Source organism: Rattus norvegicus, chromosome 4, assembly GCF_021556685.1.
Source record: "Rattus norvegicus strain SHRSP/BbbUtx chromosome 4, alternate assembly SHRSP_T2T, whole genome shotgun sequence".
Lineage (NCBI taxonomy): Eukaryota > Metazoa > Chordata > Mammalia > Rodentia > Muridae > Rattus > Rattus norvegicus.
The window spans coordinates 30,054,010-30,077,032 of NC_141537.1; the positions used below are offsets into that span (position 1 = coordinate 30,054,010).

The window sequence follows — 23,023 nt, forward strand, 5'->3', positions numbered from 1 at the left end:
ACCAAAAGTAAAAGCAAGGAAATAAAAGTATGTGAATTGAACTCGATGAAAACCCAAAGGAGGCAGTCACTGGCAATCCATCCTAGATGCTACTGTTGAGTTGCATAGTGAGAAATTAATGTCCAAAATACATAAAGATCTACACCTGAGCAGCCACGACAGAATGGCCTACAACATGGCGAAGAAAGAACTTTAATGTTGAGCTCCCTGAAAGAAGATTTCCATGTGGCAGCCAAGCTCAGAAAAGGGTGTGCAATGCCACTAGCTATTAAGGAAAGGTAAATCAATAAAAGTAAGTCAGTTCACCACAGGAGAATAACTATAGCTAGAGAAACAAAGAAAGAAAGTGTTGGCAAGGGTATGGTGAAACTGGAGCACTTCTTCATTGCAAGCGAGGAAGAACTTTAAAAGTAGAATTCCCTTTTGTCCTCAGAATTACATCTGTGGGTGTACAACCAAAAGAATTCAAATCAGGAATTGGAGCAACCCTCACCGCCTCTGTGTTGACGGTGACTTTATTTACAGCAGCTGTGGGGCAGTACTCAAGTTAACTGGCAGATAGATAGGGACCATAACATGTAGGTATAGTGAGACATTACCTGGGCATTTTATACAGTAAATGAAGTACTGATGTATATTGCAGTATGGTGAACCTCAAAACTGTCATGCTAGCCGAGAGCTTCCCAGTGCAACAGGTTACACACCATACAGTTTCCTGTATATGATTTCCTCTTAGATGAACTATTCAAGATAGGTGACTACATAGAGACAGAAAGATTGTTGGTGTTAGCCATAGCGTAGGGCAAGGGACCATGAGAATGACTGCTGTGAGTGGCACCGAGACTCCTTTGAAAGTGATGATACATTTTGAAATTACATAGGGAGGATGGCTGTACAGAATTGTGAATGAACTAAGAACCCCCAAATTATACACTCTGAAATGATTGGCTGTTTTTTTACACGATTTTCACCTCCATAAAGTGAAGATGAGGTTAAAATTCTGAAAATTCATCAGAGTAAATAGAGACGAGAGGGTAAGGATGTCGTTGTTCTAATGTGTCTGAAGAGTAAGAGTCAGATGTTTGCTGTCTTGGTTCAGGCATTGAATGCCCTTGGGCTGCAGCCCATGTGCAGTCTTTGAAAGGGTCAAATCTGTGTCCAGCTGGATGACAAGATGTTGTAGGTGATGGCAGGCAGGCCTAGGTGGGCAGTGATGAGGCCCACAGTCCTATTCCTGATGAATGGGTTCTGGTATGGAGTGAAAAGGATGGTCTACTCCTTGAACTGTGTGGGACCTGAGCTTGGGAGTTCCACACTGTTCCAAACCAGGCATTCTCTTTCCTACCCAGAGGTTCAACAAAGATGAACTAAGAGCTTAAAAACAGTATGAAGATTCCTTCATTCTCACTGAACCTCTTGCCTGCAATGGGTTCTCCTTATCAAGCTGATGTCTTTGGAACCATGAAGGCTTGTGGAGAATGTTGGGAAGGGAATGCCCGTCCAGCTCACACCGGCCAGATTTCATGCTGATAAATCTAATATAACTGACAATAGGCAACCAGGGAATTGTATGGCTGGGGTCTTTAAAGCAGAGGTGGGATCCATTTTTCTCATTCATGTGCATAAGAACAAACATGATGATCTGTCCTTCTTATGGTTTGTACGGTGTTCCAGACACTTAATTAGGGCCAGCATTGCCTCTAATAGTTTAGGAGAGGAATTTAGCTGGATGTGAGAAATTCAACCCATTTACATTCGTGAAATTACTGTGTTTCCAGGGAAGAAAATAGTCAGGACATTTGTTTATCATATTTAAGAAATGTCTCCATAAAGGAGATTGTTCCACCTCAAGTGTGTGTGCTTGGTGTCCTTCGGAGAACAGCGGTGGGCTCAGTGTGGCCTGACCGATTTTAGTGTCTCAAGTAGTCTTTAAGAAAATGAACGATGGAAGGTTTTGTTTTTTCTTTTTCCTTAATGTAACAGAATTCTCTTTTCCTCCTTCCAGGATTAAGTCGTCATCATTCTGGGAAGAAAAAGAGGAAGAAGAAAAATAAATAAATAAATAAATACATAAATAAATAAATAAATACCACTAATAAAGTGGTCACCCGTGCAAGGGATCCCTGGATCGGTTCTCTTCTGCTCCCTGCAGTGGATTTCACTGACAGGAAAACTGAAGCTGGAAGACCCCGTTTCCTCTGCAGTTCATTTAAAACCTTGCACGCATTTGGATACCTTGTGATTTCCAAGAACGTACGTGAAGATTAAGCTTCGCTTACTGATACGTGGCATGTATCCCTTTCGGTCTTTTGTGTCTGATTCCGTTTGATTTCCCCCTGCCACACAGTGTCTCTTGTGAAGGGTTTTCCTGCTTTCAGCAGCCTCGTCTTAAATACATGAAGACAGCACATTTGCTGTCCACATTTCCTCCATCGTGTCTGCACTTGAAAGCCACACGGTGGCAGGAAACAGTGCGTGTGTTTTCCCCGAGAGCGGAGTGCATTCTGCAACCACCAGGAAGGACATTCTTTCTGCTAAAACAAACCCCATGTTTTCTGACGGACTAGACAGCATGTTCCCAGGCAGCAGGGCCCTACCTGTCGCTTGCCTTGGAGGACGTTTGGAAACGTGAGGTTTTTTTTTTTCTTTTCTTTTATCCTTGGAAATGAGCACATAGGAGACCAAAATCCACTTAACATTTCAATAGCATGACTGTTTCTGAGCAGGTCTTAGGTAGAGAGACAAGTACCGAAAACAAAGACAGGGTGAATGAAGGTTGATAATTATTATTTTTTTAAGCCTGTAGAAAGCAAGGCAACTTTTTACATGTGTTCTGGGTCTTGTCAACATCTTCCTTTTTTCCATCAACTCTGTATTATTAAACTGTTATACTCTGTATTTTTTTAACTGGAGAAAATAGTAAGGAATAGCATTCTTAAAACTTGGGTGCAAAGAAAAAAAAGAGTCTGTCAGGATAGGTCCCGAAAGCAGTCTTGGCTGATTAAAGCTTAAAAATCAAATTTAAAAATTATCCAGAGTTAAAAATTTGCTTGCTTATGGCGAAGGACCTTTGATTGTTCAGAAACATTCCAAGCTATCCAGAAGGCATCACCGGATATGGACTTTAAACGAGTCTTCAGTAGCAACTGTTCAAAGGCAGATCTTATAAGCAATGCAGGAGTTTTGCTTAAAGAATAAAAATGGCAAAGCAAGGCCCTTGTTTTAAGGACCTCTGGGACCTTGCACGTTTAGGGCAAGTCTGTGCCACTGGGAGAGAGGGATGCCCTAGCATACATTGACCATTGGTCTGAGGCAGCTGCCCAGTGCCCGCTACTACCACAGGCAGCCTCACTGCTGAATCCCAGGAAAGCGGGCCCAAGGAGCAGGTAGGCAGCTTCATGTGAAGTATGCCCTTTGCTCCTCCTGACACAAATCCCCATGGAAATGCAATGCATCTGTGTACAGTGGTCTGTGTTTTATTCTTCCCAAGAAAGAGGAGAAGCTACAAGCTGGAAACGTTGCACACAATTTTAGGATCAGGACTAAAAATCACAATGCAGTTTCACAAGGGTTTTCTGATTCTCCAATGGGGAAGAAGCTTCCTTGTAGTCAAATCCAGTGCATCCTGGGAAGTAGATCGAGGTTCCAGGAAGTAGATTAAACTTTCAAAGGCATCGGGTCTGAGTAAGAGGTGTAACTGATCCCCCAGCCTATCAGAGGGGTCACTCAGTGTGATGTCACAAACGCTAAACAAGGAACTCCTTTCAGAATGGTTTGAAAGAAAGCAAAGGACACCCAAGGTGACAGTGTTTACTCTTCACTACCTGGGAATCCTTTCTCGTTCCTCTTTTGTACATTCCTTCCACGGGAAGTCTTTGCAGGGATTTTGATTTAAAGTATAGTTAAATTGGGAGTTCTTTAAGTGGGGAGAAAACTTTATGTGTAATTAAGAACAGCCTCCCCTGTGATTTGAATCGTCCATTCATCTGGGGGCAGGGAAGAGGTTGTGTTTGGATTTCACTAAGTGTAAGTCAGGAGCTCCATACTAATGTCGAAAGGTTTCAATAAGAACATAAAGGCAGCTAGAGGTCCAGGCCCTTGTCTAGACAGCTTCTCCTGGGAAGTAAGACATAACACTGCTCGGTGTGGGGTCTGCCTTTCGACAGGCACGCCTCTCAGGTTTAAAGGGTTTCAGTTTCCTGTCCTTGTCATCAAGGAAGGAAATCCAAAGTGTCTGACCCTCCCCCTCCACCCAACATGGTCACAGCCCCCTTCCCTGGCTTTACTCTCCTTGCCTCTCTAAGGGCGTCATGAAAATCAGTGCAGACTTTGTTCGTTACCACGTCCTTGTACCGTTGAGAGAGCACTGGAATGTTTGGTGAGATTATTTTTCTATGAAGCTTGAGTTTGGACAGCTGCTAAGAATAGCACCAATACCTTGGCACAGCAATTGTATCAAAGCAACCTCACTGCACACAGTATTTGGAAAGGAAGCATGGGACTTAGTTTCCATCTTCTTAAGGGGAACCGTTTAATTAATTAAGAAATACAACACTACATAGGACAGGAAAATGTGTTTGCTGTAAAATTAGAAGTATGAGGCAGGGGCAGCTATCTGCCCACCATGCAAGGATGAACACCTGTTTCTAGCTCTCGAGTGACTAAAGGTTTCCAAGGGAGTCAGTGGGACTGTGGGAAACCAGGGCCTCTTGGTACCCTCTCCTCAGTGTGTGTGACACCCACCGTAATCAGTACTCTATGTATGCATCCGTAGCAGACACTCATCTGTGAATATCGCTGGGTTTGTAATCTTTTGTTCTGTAAGAAGATGTTTAGGCTGTACATACTGGGGTAGACCATTGCCTGCCCCTCTACATAGAAATATGCTGCATAATTGTGCATAACTTCCTTCTCCGTTGCTGGCTTATAGACAGAGGAAACTGAAGGCTACCATACGGTTTCCTCGTATACCAGACTGAAAACTCTTAAATCTCAAATGAAGTAAGCAAGTTCCTAGTCTCACTGCCCCCTTTCACAGCAGCATAAATTAGAGGCACATTTAAAAGGGAAAAAAAAATCTTTGTTTTGTAAGTGGGCTTTCGGTTTTTTCTTGTTTCTTTTTCTTCCTCCCCTCCTCCCCCACGGGTTTATACAATGCGCTGAGATGTGTACCTTTTAATGGGGTTAGAACCGCAGAGACTCATCGTGCTTCAGCACAGCACATAGCCAGGAGAATGGAATACTACATGTTGCATACGTGTTGCCAATTGTAATTTGTCTGTACTACGAAGGATGTAATGGTTTGTCAGCTGCCATTGTTGTTTTCTGTAACATGATATGGAATAAAGTATAGCCGAATCTGCATATATCATCTTGGTACATAGTCATGTGCGTCCAATAAAACCGTGTGCTGCGTTCAAAAAAAAATAAATAAATAAAAGGTAGCTTAAGACTCAGCAAAGCCCTTCTGAAAGAGTGAATGAAGCAAGAGACCAGATGCACAATAAGTGGGGCCAAGTGGTGCTTCTGGAGGGTTCCAGAAATCTTAGAAGTCACTCCCTTTCTTTCTTTGGCGTGTCAAACCTGGTAGAAGCAAAGGGGTCCTATGAGCCAAAGCTGTGAGCTACAGGGCATCCTGCTGCCCCATGCTCAGGTTCCCCACATGTTCCCTGGAAGAGGTGAATAGGTGACCCTCCCCTGATATTCTGTAAGACGTTGTGTAAGACTCTGCAGACATCCTAGGAGAGGCAACTGAACTAGTGTATATCTGTGAATACCACCTATAGGGTACCTGCACCTGAATGGTCCAGGACAGTGCTGGGACCCCACATTCGGATGGTGACAACTTGGAGATATATCTCTTCTCTTGTGTTGCCCCATTGGATCTGTCACAACCCCAAACATACCCACACAACTTGACAAGTTATCAGTGAGGGTCCCGGCAAATACTGTTGTCAGCGCACAGAGGGTGTACTTTGGTGATTTGAAAGTATTTGCAAGGCTATATCCATTTAAGAGGACTCCTCCTGGCTTCCTCTGTGCAGACTCCTACATGCCACTGGCAGCTGGCTCTACTTCCTTTTCTCTTTTTTTTATTTATCGTTTTATTTGTTTACATTTCAAATAATATCCTTCTTGGTTAACCCCCCCCACACACACACACACAACCCTCCTATCTCATCCTCTCTCTCCCCACTCCCCTTAACCTCTATGAGGGTGCTCCTCTGCCCGCCCACCTACTCCCACCTCACTACTCTAACATCCCCCTACACTGATGCACAAAGACTCCACAGAACCAAGGGCCTGACCTCCCATCGATGTCAGATGAGGCCATCCTCTGCTACACATGTAGCTGGAGCCATGGCTCCCTCCATGTATATACTCTTGTTGGTGGTTTAGTCCCTGGGAGCTCTGGGAGGTCCAGTTAATTGATACTGTTGTTCTTCCTATGGGGTTGCAATCTCCTTCAGCTCCCTCAGTCCTTCCCCCTAGCCCTTCCACTGGTTCCCCGGGCTCAGTCTGATAGTTGGCTGTGAGCATCTCCATCTGTATTGGTCAGATGCTGGTAGAGCCTCCCAGGGAACAGCCACACCAGGCTCCTGTCGGCAAGCACTTCTTGGCCTCAGCAATAGTGTGGGGACTTGGTGTCTGCAGATGGGATGGATCCCCTAGGTGGGATGCTCTCTGGATGGCCTTTCTTTCAGTCGCTGTTCCATTGTTTGCTCATATCTTTCCTTTGGAAAGGAACATTTCTCGGTTAAAATTTTTGAGATGTGTGTGTGGCCCCATCAACTGGGGACCATGCCTATTTACTGGAAGTGGTCTCTACTGATTGTATCTCCCCTTTGTTGTGTATTTTGGCTAAAGTCATCGCCACTGGGTCCTGGGAGTCTCTTGCTCCCTGGTGTCTTAGACTTTCTAGTGGCTACCCCTAGTTGCCCATCCTCCCACTGCTACATGTTTCTATTCAATTTTCTGACCCTCTGTACTTCTCTCCTGCCCCCCCCCCTTTCCCCTCAACCTCCTCTATCCCTCCCAGATTCCTCCCCTTTGTCTTCTATAGCCACTGGGCTTCCTGTTTTTAATTCCTCCACAAAGCTACATTTCCAAACTTCAAGCTGTTTCCTAACCTGTGTGTGTTCCCTGTCAGAACAACTCACATGAACCACTGCTTCTCAGCCCCTGGCTGCTCCCGCTGTTGTCTGTAAAGCACAGCCACAGTGGTACCTGTGCTAAGGGCAAATTCGTTTCGATACATTTGCTACCATTGCCTCTGTATGTTGAGATAGGGCACTGTGCACAAGAGGCCTTCACAACAACCAATGTAGCAGGAGCTTGCAAATTTGAGGATCCACGTTATTGTAGAAAGCAAATAAAGTCTTATAAGTGTAAAAAGAATAGCTTGTTCCAGGGAGGGCTTCAAAGAAGCAACATAGGCTCATCTGTCACTTCCTCTGTTTCCCAGCAGCCTCAGCAGCTAGAATACATAGTAGAGCTTGGCTGTCTGCTGCCACTGCTGCAATCACATGAGGTCTTAATAAACAAGGCAGTGGGGGAGGGGGATGGATTCCTGGAACCTGCAAAAGGCAAAGAAATACATCTGAGAAATATTTTTAACTTTCTAATATGGCGGCAGAGATGGCAAGCACCCTCTGAGTTTGGTAGTTGCCCAGCATCCTTTTTTTTTTTTTTTTTTCAGCAGGGAGGTATTCCATCTCTGCAAGGATGTGATATGTGCTGTCTGAGGACACCACTCTTGTCATTGCCATTGGCCCCAGAAACCAGAGGGGAAGGTGTCGGAGCAACCTTACGCCACTGGGTTAACATGTACAGTTGCTGAATAATGGCAGGCACTGTGAATGACTGCCATGAGAGCCCACAGTGGCCCTGCAGCCTGCTGCTACCAGTGGGTGGTGGCGTTATGGGCATTAGCTTTGAGAAGCTTATGTAGCAGAGGGGCTAGGATAAAGGACACAAATCAGGGGAAACCTGACAAGATTAAAAAAAAAAAAAAGAAAAAAATCCAAGGCTTCGTATTTACTGTTCATCCCCCATGGTCTCTGTGTGCTGCATTGTCTGCATGAGTCGTGCTGAGAAGGAACCAGGCACAATAATAGCTCAGAGCAGCCTTGCAGCCCCAGAGCCCTCCTGTGCCAACAGTGTTGACAGAGCTAGCTAAGAATGGGATTCTGATGAAGTTGTCTCTCCCCCCTCCCCCGCTCCTTTCCTGTGAGACCACCAATAATTATAGAAGGCACACTGAAAAGGCAGACCAAGGGTCGCCTGTTGGCGTGTATATGGAGAAGCGACCCAGCAGGGGTTCCTGCGAAGTTGTGTGCTATGCCACCCTAGGGGTCTTGCCTGACACAAGCACTCGATCCTGAGAAATCCAGGGACGTGTGTGAGCGACCAGCTCACAGGCAAAGGGATGCTCAAAACCAGCTTCATAAATAGTACCACAGAGAGAAACTAACTTCTCACGTCCCTCTAGCCTCAGCAGCTACCTTAATTCCTCAAAAGAAAGGCTGCGGACCACTCATCTCCAAGCAGACACAGGTCTATGACTCTCTTGCCTGACACTTGAGAAATTCATGCGGTCATTTGCTAATCCAGTGGCTTTCAGTCCAGACTCTTGTTGGATTTCCCAGGAAGTTTTCAAAGTACCTCCACCCCAGACCAATTCACTCCACAACTATTGAGGGTGGGGACCTGGCACTGATTGTTTTGGGAGCTCAACAGGTAATTGTATTGCCCAGCCAACGTGGGAACCGGTAGACTTCCTTTCCTCCTGCCTGCGGTCCACTGTGGAGACAGGTGGCACTTTGGCTTCACGGGGCAGAGAGTAAGAACCTTTGACTTGCCAGCCTATTCAATATGCCACAGCTCCCTACTTTACCAATGCAGTAAGTAAGTGGCCCAGGTATCCAGACTTTGGATAAGACAATCTGCACCCTTAGAGTTGGATTTCATATAGTTTTCATGTGCATGGAGTACTGGCTTGATTTTTAAAAGGCGTTTGTAATTGTAAATATAGTGCTGGAGAGATGGCTCCATGGTAAAGAGTAATTGTTGCTCCTGCAGAAGACTCTTTCTCAGCACCCACAGGGATGTTAACAATCATCTGTAACTCCAGTTCCAGGGCATGTGACCTCTGTGGGTACTAGGTATTCACACGGTGCACATAGACACATGCAAGCAAAATATCATGAAAATAAAATGAAAATAAATATTTAAATATATAAACAATATTTAACTGATATATATATGATTAGCATATATATATAGTGTGTATATATAATGTTTAAATGACAGTCCATGTATAAAATACTAGGATGAGGAACTGGTCCATGGTGTTAGTTTTCTCATTCACGGGCATGACAATTATTTAAATGGCTTCTTAAGCTGTTTTCACTTGCCACCTTTTTATGTTGAATATTTTCAAAGCGCCCTAGATACACATAAGTATATAAAGTAGGTACATGAATCGAATCAAACCTTTGCTCCTAGTACATCCTAAATGAGTTTATCTTAGGGCTGGAGAGGTGGCTTTGCTGATGAGGGACATGCAGCTGACGTTTCTGGTTGCGTTGTGTGATGCAAACTCATGTGATGTTTTCCTGAGGCAAGACCCATGAGAAGACATATGAGGTTTGGAGAGAGTTTAAATAGGACTCGACGGACAGTGACAACGCGCTTGCATAGTTCTTCATTGGTCTCATGTCCTTGCTGATCTTCGCTTGGTTGAGCAAACTCCTGGCATTCCGACTGGTCCTGCTCTGCCCCACTGATTCGTGCTGATTCGGCATAGGCCTGGCAGTTTCTGCTGGATTGTGTCCAGTTGCTGAATTGTGTTTGGGGACACTTTTGAACTGGACTGTTGTTATCCTAACGATACTGAACTGAACTGCTGTTGTCCTGACAAATGGAGATTGGAATCGACACCAACGAACTACTTCTAAACAGATCCACATCTCCCTTGTCCCATTCACTATCTTTTCTCCCCTGCCTTTGGATGGTGGGTTAGAAGGGAAGTTGAAGCATTTGGGAACCCTTATTAAAGTAGGCGTTGAAAAATATAAGCCTGCATGCAGGGAATTCTGACAACCTAAATTTCATCCCTGGAACTCACACGGTGGAAGGAGAGAATCAAGTCCCTTAAGTTGTCCTCTGACCTCCGATGATGGGCCACTGTGTGTGCTACACGTACGTACACGGTAAAGAAATGTCAAAACTTTTTAATTCAAATTTTAAAATAATTTTTGGTGCAAACATAACTTTACCTTTTATTAAGATCAGAAAGGAATTAGCATGCTAGTGCGATGAATGTGTTTTGTTGTTTTTTCAGAAAGAACTATATTTTGGCAGAACAATTGATACTAAAGGACGCACAGAGCCTCTTCGATGATTCTCAGATCTTAGTATTTTGATTTTACTACTGCCAGCGCTAAAAACAATGACACCTCAGTCCCAAGGCAAAATTTAACAACTCAAATTAGCAACGTGGACAGCAATTGCTGGAATCAAATGTTCTTAAGAGAACATATTCTACATGTGCTAAGCTTATACTTCTGTTTCAAGAACGATGTAAAGAAATTAATAAAAGTCTTTCTAAAAAAATTTATTTTACATTTTTGGCTGCTTTGCCTGCAGTGTCTGGGCATCATGTGCACACAGGTCCCAGGAAGAGGTTGTCAGGTCCTCTGGAACTGGAGTTACAAACATGTTATCCATGTGTGGTTGCTGGGTACCAAACCCAATCTACTAGAACAATACGCGTTCTTAACCACTAAGCCATTTTTCCAGCCCTTTAAATGAGTCCTTTCCACAATGAAACCATGTGGCTCTAAAAACGCACAATGTTCTCTGGGCATAGAAAAATCAGTATGGTTTATTGTATACAGTTGTCTCGAGACATTAGTCACTAGCACTGGGTAACATGGTGGCATGTACCACACAAAGGACAAGGGCATCCAGAACTAAGGCTGTAGTGAGAGTGTTTAATGCAGCACAGATGGGCACTGCCAGAAATATCTTGGGTCCACTCAATGTCTTTGACATTCCTTTTTGGTTGTAAACTCAGAAAACTAATACTATTGCCAAGTTTGTAGGACCCTACATTTACAAGATCCCAAATGGGGTCACAAGACTACAGTTAAAGAAGCCAGCCCTGGTAAGGGGCAAGATAAGGACCACTTCTTCTAACATCTGAAAGGGTCAGAGTAAAAATGAAGGTCCATGTTTGTAAATCCTTAAGTTACAAACCCAGCTAATAAAATCTTAATGCATTCCAGACTGTCGCTTGGAAATCATGCCTTTGCAACGTCCAAGAAGACTGGGCTTGCACTTAGAATTTTTGGGCTTGGGGTTTTTCAGCAAAACATGCACTGCCCCCTCTCATGTCCCAAGTCATTTAAAAATAATGACATTCATGTTTCTTTTTAATCTCTAAAAATGCCCTTTTGACTAGAATGGTACCCAGAGCACCATAGCTGGTTGGCACATTTTAAAAGACAGTGCAGTCTAAGTAAGACAAAGGGGAATATCATTTTCCCTTCTAAGGAAAGGAGGACTTCAAAGAAGGCTAGTGTGGGAATAATACATGCAGTGATCTAGTTTACATATGAGGCACTTTCTGGCCATGAGAGCTTATCTTTGTACACTGAGACCATGCTTCTTACCCAAGGCTAGCTGCCATAGTCACCTGGAGGAGCTAAGCGCAGTCGTTAGATCAGGAAGGAGCCCAGGTGATTTCCAAAATCTCCCCTGGTGACTGTGCTGGCTAGCTATGTATGTGTGCCACCCCAAACAGACCCCAGAGGAAAGTTAAGTGTATACTTTCTAGTTGGCCTGCTGGCTTCCCTCTCAAATGTCCCTCCATCTTCTCTTCCTGAAGACCCAGTTCGACCTGCAAATCAACTGTGACACGCAGGAACTCCCAGCTTTCCCATAGTTCACCTTCAGGCTGCACTTCAAGCTGTCTGTAAGTGGCATCGTGCTCCCAATATACCTGCCAACCTCTGTTTCCTTTCTGTTCACATCTGTGTCATTGCCTCTCATTTATACTTGGGGAATCCTGAATAGTTTGCCCAGTTTTTCTTCTCACCTTTGCTTGAGATGCACTCCCTTCTCGGCTTCTCACCTCCTCATGTGGCCCCATGCCACTCACCCTTTAAGTATTGCCTTCTCCACCATTTCCTACATGACCAGGCTCCTGCTTAGGTCACTGAGGTGATTTGAATCTGATTGTCCCCAGTAAGTGCTAGCATGTGAATACTTAGTCCCCAGTTGGTGGTGCTGTCAGGGCATAGGAGATGTGACCTTGCTGGAGGAAGTATGTCCCTAGGCATGGGCGTGGAGAGCTTCAGGTCTTGTCCAACTCCCAGTTTACTTTCTTTGCTTCGTGCTTATGGTTCAAGATTTGAACTCTCAGCACTTCTATTCCCGACACTATGTCTGCCACTAGCTGACATCATGGACTCTTTTTTTTTTTTAATTTTTATTTTATTTTATTTTTTTTATTAACTTGACTATTTCTTATATACATTTCGAGTGTTATTCCCTTTCCCGGTTTCCGGGCAAACATCCCCCTCCCCCCTCCCCTCCCAACCCTCCCCCCATTGCTGCCCTCCCCCCAACAGTCTAGTTCACTGGGGGTTCAGTCTTAGCAGGACCCAGGGCTTCCCCTTCCACTGGTGCTCTTACTAGGATATTCATTGCTACCTATGAGGTCAGAGTCCAGGGTCAGTCCATGTATAGTCTTTAGGTAGTGGCTTAGTCCCTGGAAGCTCTGGTTGCTTGGCATTGTTGTACATATGGGGTCTCGAGCCCCTTCAAGCTTTTCCAGTTCTTTCTCTGACATCATGGACTCTTAAACCTGTTGGAATTGTATATGGTTCCTTGACCTTAGTGCATAAATCAAAAAACAATTAACAGATTCACCCTAACCATCCTTTTCATCTTATTTCTATTTTTTCTTAATTCATAGAGTACAGCAGAGGCTACTCTATGAATTTCCTCTAGGACACACCCTTGGAGAGTTTGGTGTAGCTGAGTGGCTGAGTATTAGCAAGAGAAATCTGAGCACATGACCACACGTGACTGAAGTACTTTGAGGCCTAACTCATTGTGGTGGTTTGAATGGGCTTGGCCCTATTAGGAAGAGTGGCCTTGTTGTAGTAGGTGTGGCTTTGGTGAAGGACGTGTGTCACTGTGGGAGTGAGCAAGGAGACCCTCTCCTGACTGCCTGGAAGTCAGTCTTCTTCTGGCTGCCTTCAGATCAAGATGTGGAATTCTCAGCTCCTCCAGCACCATGTCTGCCTGGATGCTGCCATGATCCTGCCATGATGATGATGGACTGAACCTCTGAAGCTATAAACCAGCCCTGATTAAATGCTGACCTTTATAAGAGTTGCCTTGGTTATGGTGACTCTTCACAGCAATGAAACCCTAACTTATCAAACACACTGTAAGGATTTCTGTGTTTTCTGTCTCACCATCTTCATGCAGCTGACCATGGTGGAAGCCACATGGTTAAGATGTGAGCCAGCCCCAATTAAGTTTTTTTAATATGGTGTCTCTTCACAATAAAACCCTAGCTAAGACACTAGGAGTACAGGATACTTTTGGGAAACCTTAAGGAACTCAGCTGAGGCAATCTTGAATACCAGATGATAAAACTGGACCTAGCCTAGAATTCAGATACAAAACAGTATAAAGATATGATATAAAGCAATGTTAGTGTGTCTGAATTTTCTCCACCAAAGCTAAGTGTTATAACTCATTGTGACTCTCAATTTTTAAAACAAATCTGCCCAGGGTAACCTGCACAGGCCTTCTCCAGATCCACCCTTCGTTACACACTTTCATATGCACGAATGCACGCATGTACACACATATACACACATCTTGTTCTCTAGGCTAGTGCTTCTCTGATGTTTCCCAGGACACTGAGCTCCCAAAAGGGTGCACCTGGACTTACTCATCGTGTTTCTGTAGCTTGTGTCTGGTATAATTCTGTGCTCCCAGATATTTTCACTACAGAGAATTTTGCTTTAGGCACATAGAAAACACACAGGGGGGATCCTATTGGCAAGGATCTTCCCTGTATCTTCACAAAGCTAAACCAAAAATACAGTTCCCAGTTCTTTCTCATTTTCTATGAAGCAATGGAAGCACTATTCAACCTTTGGGCCTCTGCTCTGAATGTCATAATTACACATGTACGTTAGTACATTTTGTTTAATGGGGCTCTGAAGGAACAGCATGCCCAGGAGAGGGACTGAATCCTCCCTCAGTCTTTGTGTCAGTATCCAGGTGAGGCTGCATATTGTCAATCACTACCAAAATAAGAACCAGTGCAGTGTTCTCTAAAGAATGATTTGGATCCATCCCATATACAGCCACCAAACCCAGTCACTGTTCTTGATGCCATGAAGTGCATGCTGACAGGAGCCAGATATGGGTGTCTCCTGAGAGGCTCTGCCAGAGCCCTACTGATTTAGATGAGGACAGTTGCAGCTAACCATTAGACTGAACAAGGGGACGCCAATGGAGGAGTTAGAGAAAAGACTGAAGGAGCTAAAGGGGTTTGTAACCCATAGAAAGAACAACAATATCAACCAAGCAGACCCCACCAGAGCTCCCAGGGACTAAACCACCAAACAATGAGTACGCATGGAGGGAGCCATGACTCCACCCACATGTGTAGCAGAGGATGGCATTGTCCATCATCAATAGGAGGAAAAGCCCTGTGAAGGCTCATTTCCCCAATGTAGGGTAATGCCAGGGTGCTGAGGTTGGAGTGGGTGGGTGGGAGTGAGAGCATCCTCACAGAAGCAGAGGGAAAGGTAGGAGATCTGGGAGAGGGAAAAGGGGAATAACATTTGAAATGTAAATACAAAGAAATGGGGGTTGGGGATTTAGCTCAGTGGTAGAGCACTTGCCTAGCAAGCGCAAGGCCCTGGGTTCGATCCCCAGCTCTGAAAAAAAGAAAAGAGGAAAAGAAAAAGAAAAAGAAAAAAATACAAAGAAATGGAAATGTAAATATCTAAGAAAAATAAAAAAAAAAGAATCCTCATTGCTGCCCGTCCTGTCAGTTAATGCTGTAGTTTTAGTTATATGCACATTATGATATTCAGCCCATGTTGTCCAGCAGTTGCATATGGACTACAGTGGTGCTCTCCTTCCTTTGAGGCTCCGACCACCAGCTGTACTTTTGTTGGGAGGGAGGTCTCACTGGGAAGCCGGGTGCATGCCCACACTGTAAGCCTACAATGGTGGCCTGTGTAGTGAATTAGTAAGTCCAAGGTCACAGTGCTAGTATGTGGTGCAGCTGGCACCTCAGTCTGGTCCTTTGGGGTTAGGCTGCACCACAGAAGTGTAATGCAAATGCTGCCACGGCAGCCACAAAATAAATCCCTGAGCTACTAATGACCATGATGTCAGCTTCATATTCAAAGTCTGGGACAGAGACTATGAATGGGCACCTTTGTGTTGGTGGCTTAACTCAGGAAATTATCTGCCTGCTGAAGGTTACTTCAAGACTCCAGGAGGCCTTATTAGAACAATAATGTTTTTCAGAAATGACAAAGGAATGCTTCCAAATTTAACAACAGTAAAAAAAAAAAAAAAAAAGTAGAAATCAACCACAGTTTCTGAGTTCCAGCAACAATAATCGGAGAACCCAAAGATTTACCATCACAACCCCTCCTCCCAGATGGGGACAGTCTGCCTCCAGCTAAGCTGTCTTAATGATTTCATTGAGCACTAGACACGGAGCTCACCCAGGTCTTGTTGGGTGGCATCAAGACAAGATTGTTCTCCTGGGACCTGCACTTTCCCCTCTTACTGGTTCTGAAAGTCAAGGTTAAGAGTGCTCCCCAAGTCTGAAATAGGGGATCAGCTGAGAGACAACTGAAAATGAAGCCTAGATGCAGGGCTGGCGGGGGTGCCCTGTGTCCCTACAGAAGACCTGAGAATGGAAAGAGATGGGCTTGGGAGGCCGAAATGTGTTGGTGTGTGACATCAAAGAAATTCCAGAATGAACTAGAATCTCAAGAGATATTAGCCAATGCAAAGGTCCCCGTCAAAGAAGCCTAGACTAGATGGGAGTTGGTGTCAGAAGAACTACCTACAGCCCAGTGGAAGTCTAAAACTAGTAAAGAGGAGAGCAAGAAACAGATGAATGGACCTGCAGCTGTTGACTAGAACCCACACTGAGCCAGGCTTCTCCATTCACACAGAACAAAGAATGGTTCGTTGCAGTTCCAGCCATCCACTTCTATGTGATAGATCCCCTTCTGTGTTTAGTGCCTCAAAGCAGACATTTATTAGCTCGTACTTTCAACGGGTTCAGAGGAGTTTATCTAGGTGATTGTGACTTGCAACATTTAATGAAGTCAGGCTGCAATCTGATGGTTGCCCAACTGAGGCCACCTGAGGCTGTGCTCTCGGTACCAGATCTTAGGAGGTCAACAAACTGAGTGGTGAACAGCTGGAGCATAGCCCTAAAATTTAACACAGTTCCTCACGCAAGCTCGATGGTTCCAGGTGAGCTGAATAAGTTTTTTAGAAACTCAGGGTTCCAAGAGATGCTGCATTGCTTTTTATGATGTAGCATCCATGTAGAAATCACCATGGCCAGTCTATCCTTAAGGATAGGAATTGTAGTCATATTACAAAGATGTACAGGTAACTGTTGATCACAAGTCATGTCTACTGATCCTGTAGACAAAAAATACCTCTACCCTATATTATACTTTGTTTTCTGTTGCCGTGATAAAACACTGACCAAAAGTAATCAGAGAAGGAAAGGGTTTATCTCAGCCTATGCTTCCAGGCAACAATCCATCGTTGATGGAAGTCAGAGCAAGAACTCTAGCAGAAATTGAACCACAGAGGAATGCTACTTATTGACCCACTCCCTAGCTTACTCAGAGAGCTTCCTTACGTAATGCAGACCTGCCTGCCTAGGAATGGTGCAGCCCTCCTAAATCAGTCATCATTCACGACAATCTATTATAGACATGACCACTGGCCATTCTGATCTGGGAAACTCATCAACTGAGCTTTCCTCTTTCGAGGTTAACTCTAGGTTGTATGAAATTGACAATAAAAATTTCCCATCGCACTCCATAATGTACAAGGTCCCTACTATGTTGCCTGTTATGTATCTGTCTCTGGAATCATCTAAATTTAGGAAAAGTGCTACACCCGAGGCTCCTGGGGTACAGGTCCTTGTATTTGCTCCACAATTAACATACTTGAAAGAGTAATCACAGAACATCCTAGAAAGACGTTTCTTTTTTTTTTTTAATTTTATTTTTTTATTAACTTGAGTATTTCTTATATACATTTCGAGTGTTATTCCCTTTCCCGGACTCCGGGCAAACATCCCCCTCCCCCCTCCCCTTCCTTATGGGTGTTCCCCTCCCAACCCTCCCCCCATTGCCGCCCTCCCCCCATAGACTAGTTCACTGGGGGTTCAGTCTTAGCAGGACCCAGGGCTTCCCCTTCCACTGGTGCTCTTACTAGGATATTCATTGCTACCTATGAGGTCAGAGTCCAGGGTCAGTCCATGTATAGTCTTTAGGTAGTGGCTTAGTCCCTGGAAGCTCTGGTTGCTTGGCATTGTTGTACTTTTGGGGTCTCAAGCCCCTTCAAGCTCTTCCACTCCTTTCTCTGATTCCTTCAATAGGGGACCTATTCTCAGTTCAGTGGTTTGCTGCTGGCATTCGCCTCTGTATTTGCTGTATTCTGGCTGTGTCTCTCAGGAGCGATCTACATCCGGCTCCTGTCGGTCTGCACTTCTTTGCTTCATCCATCTTGTCTAATTGGGTGGCTGTATATGTATGGGCCACATGTGGGGCAGGCTCTGAATGGGTGTTCCTTCAGTCTCTGTTTTAATCTTTGCCTCTCCCTTCCCTGCCAAGGGTATTCTTTTTCCTCATTTAAAGAAGGAGTGAAGCATTCACATTTTGATCATCCGTCTTGAGTTTCATTTGTTCTAGGGATCTAGGGAAATTCAAGCATTTGGGCTAATAGCCACTTATCAATGAGTGCATACCATGTATGTCTTTCTGTGATTGGGTTAGTTCACTCAGGATGATATTTTCCAGTTCCAACCATTTGCCTACGAATTTCATAAACTCGTTGTTTTTGATAGCTGAGTAATATTCCATTGTGTAGATGTACCACATTTTCTGTATCCATTCCTCTGTTGAAGGGCATCTGGGTTCTTTCCATTTTCTGGCTATTATAAATAAGGCTGCGATGAACATAGTGGAGCACGTGTCTCTTTTATATGTTGAGGCATCTTTTGGGTATATGCCCAAGAGAGGTATAGCTGGATCCTCAGGCAGTTCAATGTCCAATTTTCTGAGGAACCTCCAGACTGATTTCCAGAATGGTTGTACCAGTCTGCAATCCCACCAACAATGGAGGAGTGTTCCTCTTTCTCCACATCTTCGCCAGCATCTGCTGTCACCTGAGTTTTTGATCTTAGCCATTCTCACTGGTGTGAGGTGAAATCTCAGGGTTGTTTTGATTTGCATTTCCCTTATGACTAAAGATGTTGAACATTTCTTTAGGTGTTTCTCAGCCATTCGGCATTCCTCAGCTGTGAATTCTTTGTTTAGCTCTGAACCCCATTTTTTAATAGGGTTATTTGTTTCCCTGAGGTCTAACTTCTTGAGTTCTTTGTATATTTTGGATATAAGGCCTCTATCTGTTGTAGGATTGGTAAAGATCTTTTCCCAATCTGTTGGTTGCCGTTTTGTCCTAACCACAGTGTCCTTTGCCTTACAGAAGCTTTGCAGTTTTATGAGATCCCATTTGTCGATTCTTGATCTTAGAGCATAAGCCATTGGTGTTTTGTTCAGGAAATTTTTTCCAGTGCCTATGTGTTCCAGATGCTTCCCTAGTTTTTCTTCTATGAGTTTGAGTGTGTCTGGTTTGATGTGGAGGTCCTTGATCCACTTGGACTTAAGCTTTGTACAGGGTGATAAGCATGGATCGATCTGCATTCTTCTACATGTTGCCCTCCAGTTGAACCAGCACCATTTGCTGAAAATGCTATCTTTTTTCCATTGGATGGTTTTGGCTCCTTTGTCAAAAATCAAGTGACCATAGGTGTGTGGGTTCATTTCTGGGTCTTCAATTCTATTCCATTGGTCTATCTGTCTGTCTCTGTACCAATACCATGCAGTTTTTATCACTATTGCTCTGTAATACTGCTTGAGTTCAGGGATAGTGATTCCCCCTGAAGTCCTTTTATTTTTGAGGATAGCTTTAGCTATCCTGGGTTTTTTGTTATTCCAGATGAATTTGCAAATTGTTCTGTCTAATGCTTTGAAGAATTGGATTGGTATTTTGATGGGGATTGCATTGAATCTGTAGATTGCTTTTGGTAAAATGGCCATTTTTACTATATTAATCCTGCCAATCCATGAGCATGGGAGATCTTTCCATCTTCTGAGGTCTTCTTCAATTTCTTTCTTCAGAGTCTTGAAGTTCTTATTGTACAGATCTTTTACTTGCTTGGTTAAAGTCACACCGAGGTACTTTATATTATTTGGGTCTATTATGAAGGGTGTCGTTTCCCTAATTTCTTTCTCGGCTTGTTTCTCTTTTGTATAGAGGAAGGCAACTGATTTATTTGAGTTAATTTTATACCCAGCCACTTTGCTGAAGTTGTTTATCAGCTTTAGTAGTTCTCTGGTGGAGCTTTTGGGATCACTTAAATATACTATCATGTCATCTGCAAATAGTGATATTTTGACCTCTTCTTTTCCGATCTGTATCCCCTTGATCTCCTTTTGTTGTCTGATTGCTCTGGCTAGAACTTCAAGAACTATATTGAATAAGTAGGGAGAGAGTGGGCAGCCTTGTCTAGTCCCTGATTTTAGTGGGATTGCTTCAAGTTTCTCTCCATTTAGTTTAATGTTAGCAACTGGTTTGCTGTATATGGCTTTTACTATGTTTAGGTATGGGCCTTGAATTCCTATTCTTTCCAGGACTTTTATCATGAAGGGGTGTTGAATTTTGTCAAATGCTTTCTCAGCATCTAATGAAATGATCATGTGGTTTTGTTCTTTCAGTTTGTTTATATAATGGATCACATTGATGGTTTTCCGTATATTAAACTATCCCTGCATGCCTGGGATGAAGCCTACTTGATCATGGTGGATGATTGTTTTGATGTGCTCTTGAATTCGGTTTGCCAGAATTTTATTGAGTATTTTTGCGTCGATATTCATAAGGGAAATTGGTCTGAAGTTCTCTTTCTTTGTTGTGTCTTTGTGTGGTTTAGGTATAAGAGTAATTGTGGCTTCGTAGAAGGAATTCGGTAGTGCTCCATCTGTTTCAATTTTGTGGAATAGTTTGTATAATATTGGTATGAGGTCTTCTATGAAGGTTTGATAGAATTCTGCACTAAACCCGTCTGGACCTGGGCTCCTTTTGGTTGGGAGACCTTTAATGACTGCTTCTATTTCCTTAGGAGTTATGGGGTTGTTTAACTGGTTTATCTGTTCCTGATTTAACTTCGATACCTGGTATCTGTCTAGGAAATTGTCCATTTCCTGAAGATTTTCAAATTTTGTTGAATATAGGTTTTTATAGTAAGATCTGATGATTTTTTGAATTTCCTCCGAATCTGTAGTTATGTCTCCCTTTTCATTTCTGATTTTGTTAATTTGGACGCACTCTCTGTGTCCTCTCGTTAGTCTGGCTAAGGGTTTATCTATCTTGTTGATTTTCTCAAAGAACCAACTTTTGGTTTTGTTGATTCTTTCTATGGTCCTTTTTGTTTCTACTTGGTTGATTTCAGCTCTCAGTTTGATTATTTCCTGCCTTCTACTCCTCCTGGGTGTATTTGCTTCTTTTTGTTCTACAGCTTTTAGGTGTGCTGTCAAGCTGCTGACATATGCTCTTTCCTGTTTCTTTCTGCAGGCACTCAGCGCTATGAGTTTTCCTCTTAGCACAGCTTTCATTGTGTCCCATAAGTTTGGGTATGTTGTATCTTCATTTTCATTAAATTCTAAAAAGTTTTTAATTTCTTTCTTTATTTCTTCCTTGACCAGGTTATCATTGAGTAGAGCATTGTTCAATTTCCACGTATATGTGGGCATTCTTCCCTTATTGTTATTGAAGACCAGTTTTAGGCCGTGGTGGTCCGATAGCACGCATGGGATTATTTCTATCTTTCTGTACCTGTTGAGGCCCGTTTTTTGACCGATTATATGGTCAATTTTGGAGAAAGTACCATGAGGAGCTGAGAAGAAGGTATATCCTTTTGCTTTAGGATAGAATGTTCTATAAATATCCGTTAAGTCCATTTGGCTCATGACTTCTCTTAGTCTGTCGACATCACTGTTTAATTTCTGTTTCCATGATCTGTCCACTGATGAGAGTGGGGTGTTGAAATCTCCCACTATTATTGTGTAAGGTGCAATGTGTGTTTTGAGCTTTAGTAAGGTTTCTTTTACGTATGTAGGTGCCCTTGTATTTGGGGCATAGATATTTAGGATTGAGAGTTCATCTTGGTGGATTTTTCCTTTGATGAATATGAAGTGTCCTTCCTTATCTTTTTTGATGACTTTTAGTTGGAAATTGATTTTATTTGATATTAGAATGGCTACTCCAGCTTGCTTCTTCTGACCATTTGCTTGGAAAGTTGTTTTCCAGCCTTTCACTCTGAGGTAGTGTCTGTCTTTGTCTCTGAGGTGTGTTTCCTGTAGGCAGCAGAATGCAGGGTCCTCGTTGCGTATCCAGTTTGTTAATCTATGTGTTTTTATTGGGGAGTTGAGGCCATTGATATTGAGAGATATTAAGGAATAGTGATTATTGCTTCCCTTTATATTCATATTTGGATGTGAGGTTATGTTTGTGTGCTTTCATTCTCTTTGTTTTGTTGCCAAGACGATTAGTTTCTTGCTTCTTCTAGGGTATAGCTTGCCTCCTTATGTTGGGCTTTACCATTTATTATCCTTTGTAGTGCTGGATTTGTAGAAAGATATTGTGTAAATTTGGTTTTGTCATGGAATATCTTGGTTTCTCCATCTATGTTAATTGAGAGTTTTGCTGGATACAGTAACCTGGGCTGGCATTTGTGTTCTCTTAGGGTCTGTATGACATCAGTCCAGGATCTTCTGCCTTCATAGTTTCTGGCGAGAAGTCTGGTGTGATTCTGATAGGTCTCCCTTTATATGTTACTTGACCTGTTTCCCTTACTGCTTTTAATATTCTTGCTTTATTTTGTGCGTTTGGTGTTTTGACAATTATGTGACGGGAGGTGTTTCTTTTCTGGTCCAATCTATTTGGAGTTCTGTAGGCTTCTTGTATGTCTATGGGTATCTCTTTTTTTAGGTTAGGGAAGTTTTCTTCTATGATTTTGTTGAAGATATTTACTGGTCCTTTGAGCTGGGAGTCTTCACTCTCTTCTATACCTATTATCCTTAGGTTTGATCTTCTCATTGAGTCCTGGATTTCCTGTATGTTTTGGACCAGTAGCTTTTTCCGCTTTACATTATCTTTGACAGTTGAGTCAATGATTTCTATGGAATCTTCTGCTCCTGAGATTCTCTCTTCCATCTCTTGTATTCTGTTGGTGAAGCTTGTATCTACAGCTCCTTGTCTCTTCTTTTGGTTTTCTATATCCAGGGTTGTTTCCATGTGTTCTTTCTTGATTGCTTCTATTTCCATTTTTAATTCCTTCAACTGTTTGATTGTGTTTTCCTGGAATTCTTTCAGGGATTTTTGTGTCTCCTCTCTATGGGCTTCTACTTGTTTATTTATGTTTTCCTGGAATTCTTTCAGGGATTTTTGTGTCTCCTCTCTATGGGCTTCTACTTGTTTATTTATGTTTTCCTGGAATTCTTTCAGGGATTTTTGCGATTCTTTCAGGCATTTTTGCGATTCCTCTCTGTAGGCTTCTACTTGTGCTCTAAGGGAGTTCTTCATGTCTTTCTTGAAGTCCTCCAGCATCATGATCAAATATGATTTTGAAAATAGATCTTGCTTTTCT

At 43.1% G+C, this 23,023-nt stretch overlaps 1 protein-coding gene across 6 annotated transcripts in view; it reads left to right on the forward strand.

Moving 5' to 3' along the window:
- Window positions 1-5,368, forward strand: part of Cdk14 (cyclin-dependent kinase 14) — a 582,117-nt gene extending 576,749 nt beyond the window's left edge. For 4 of the 6 annotated variants that reach the window (XM_087657963.1, XM_087657960.1, XM_087657962.1 and 1 more), the window contains one exon: window positions 2,006-5,364. The gene's annotated coding sequence lies outside the window, so the exon portion shown is untranslated. 6 annotated transcript variants of the gene reach the window in all.
- The last annotated feature ends 17,655 nt before the right edge of the window (window positions 5,369-23,023 follow it).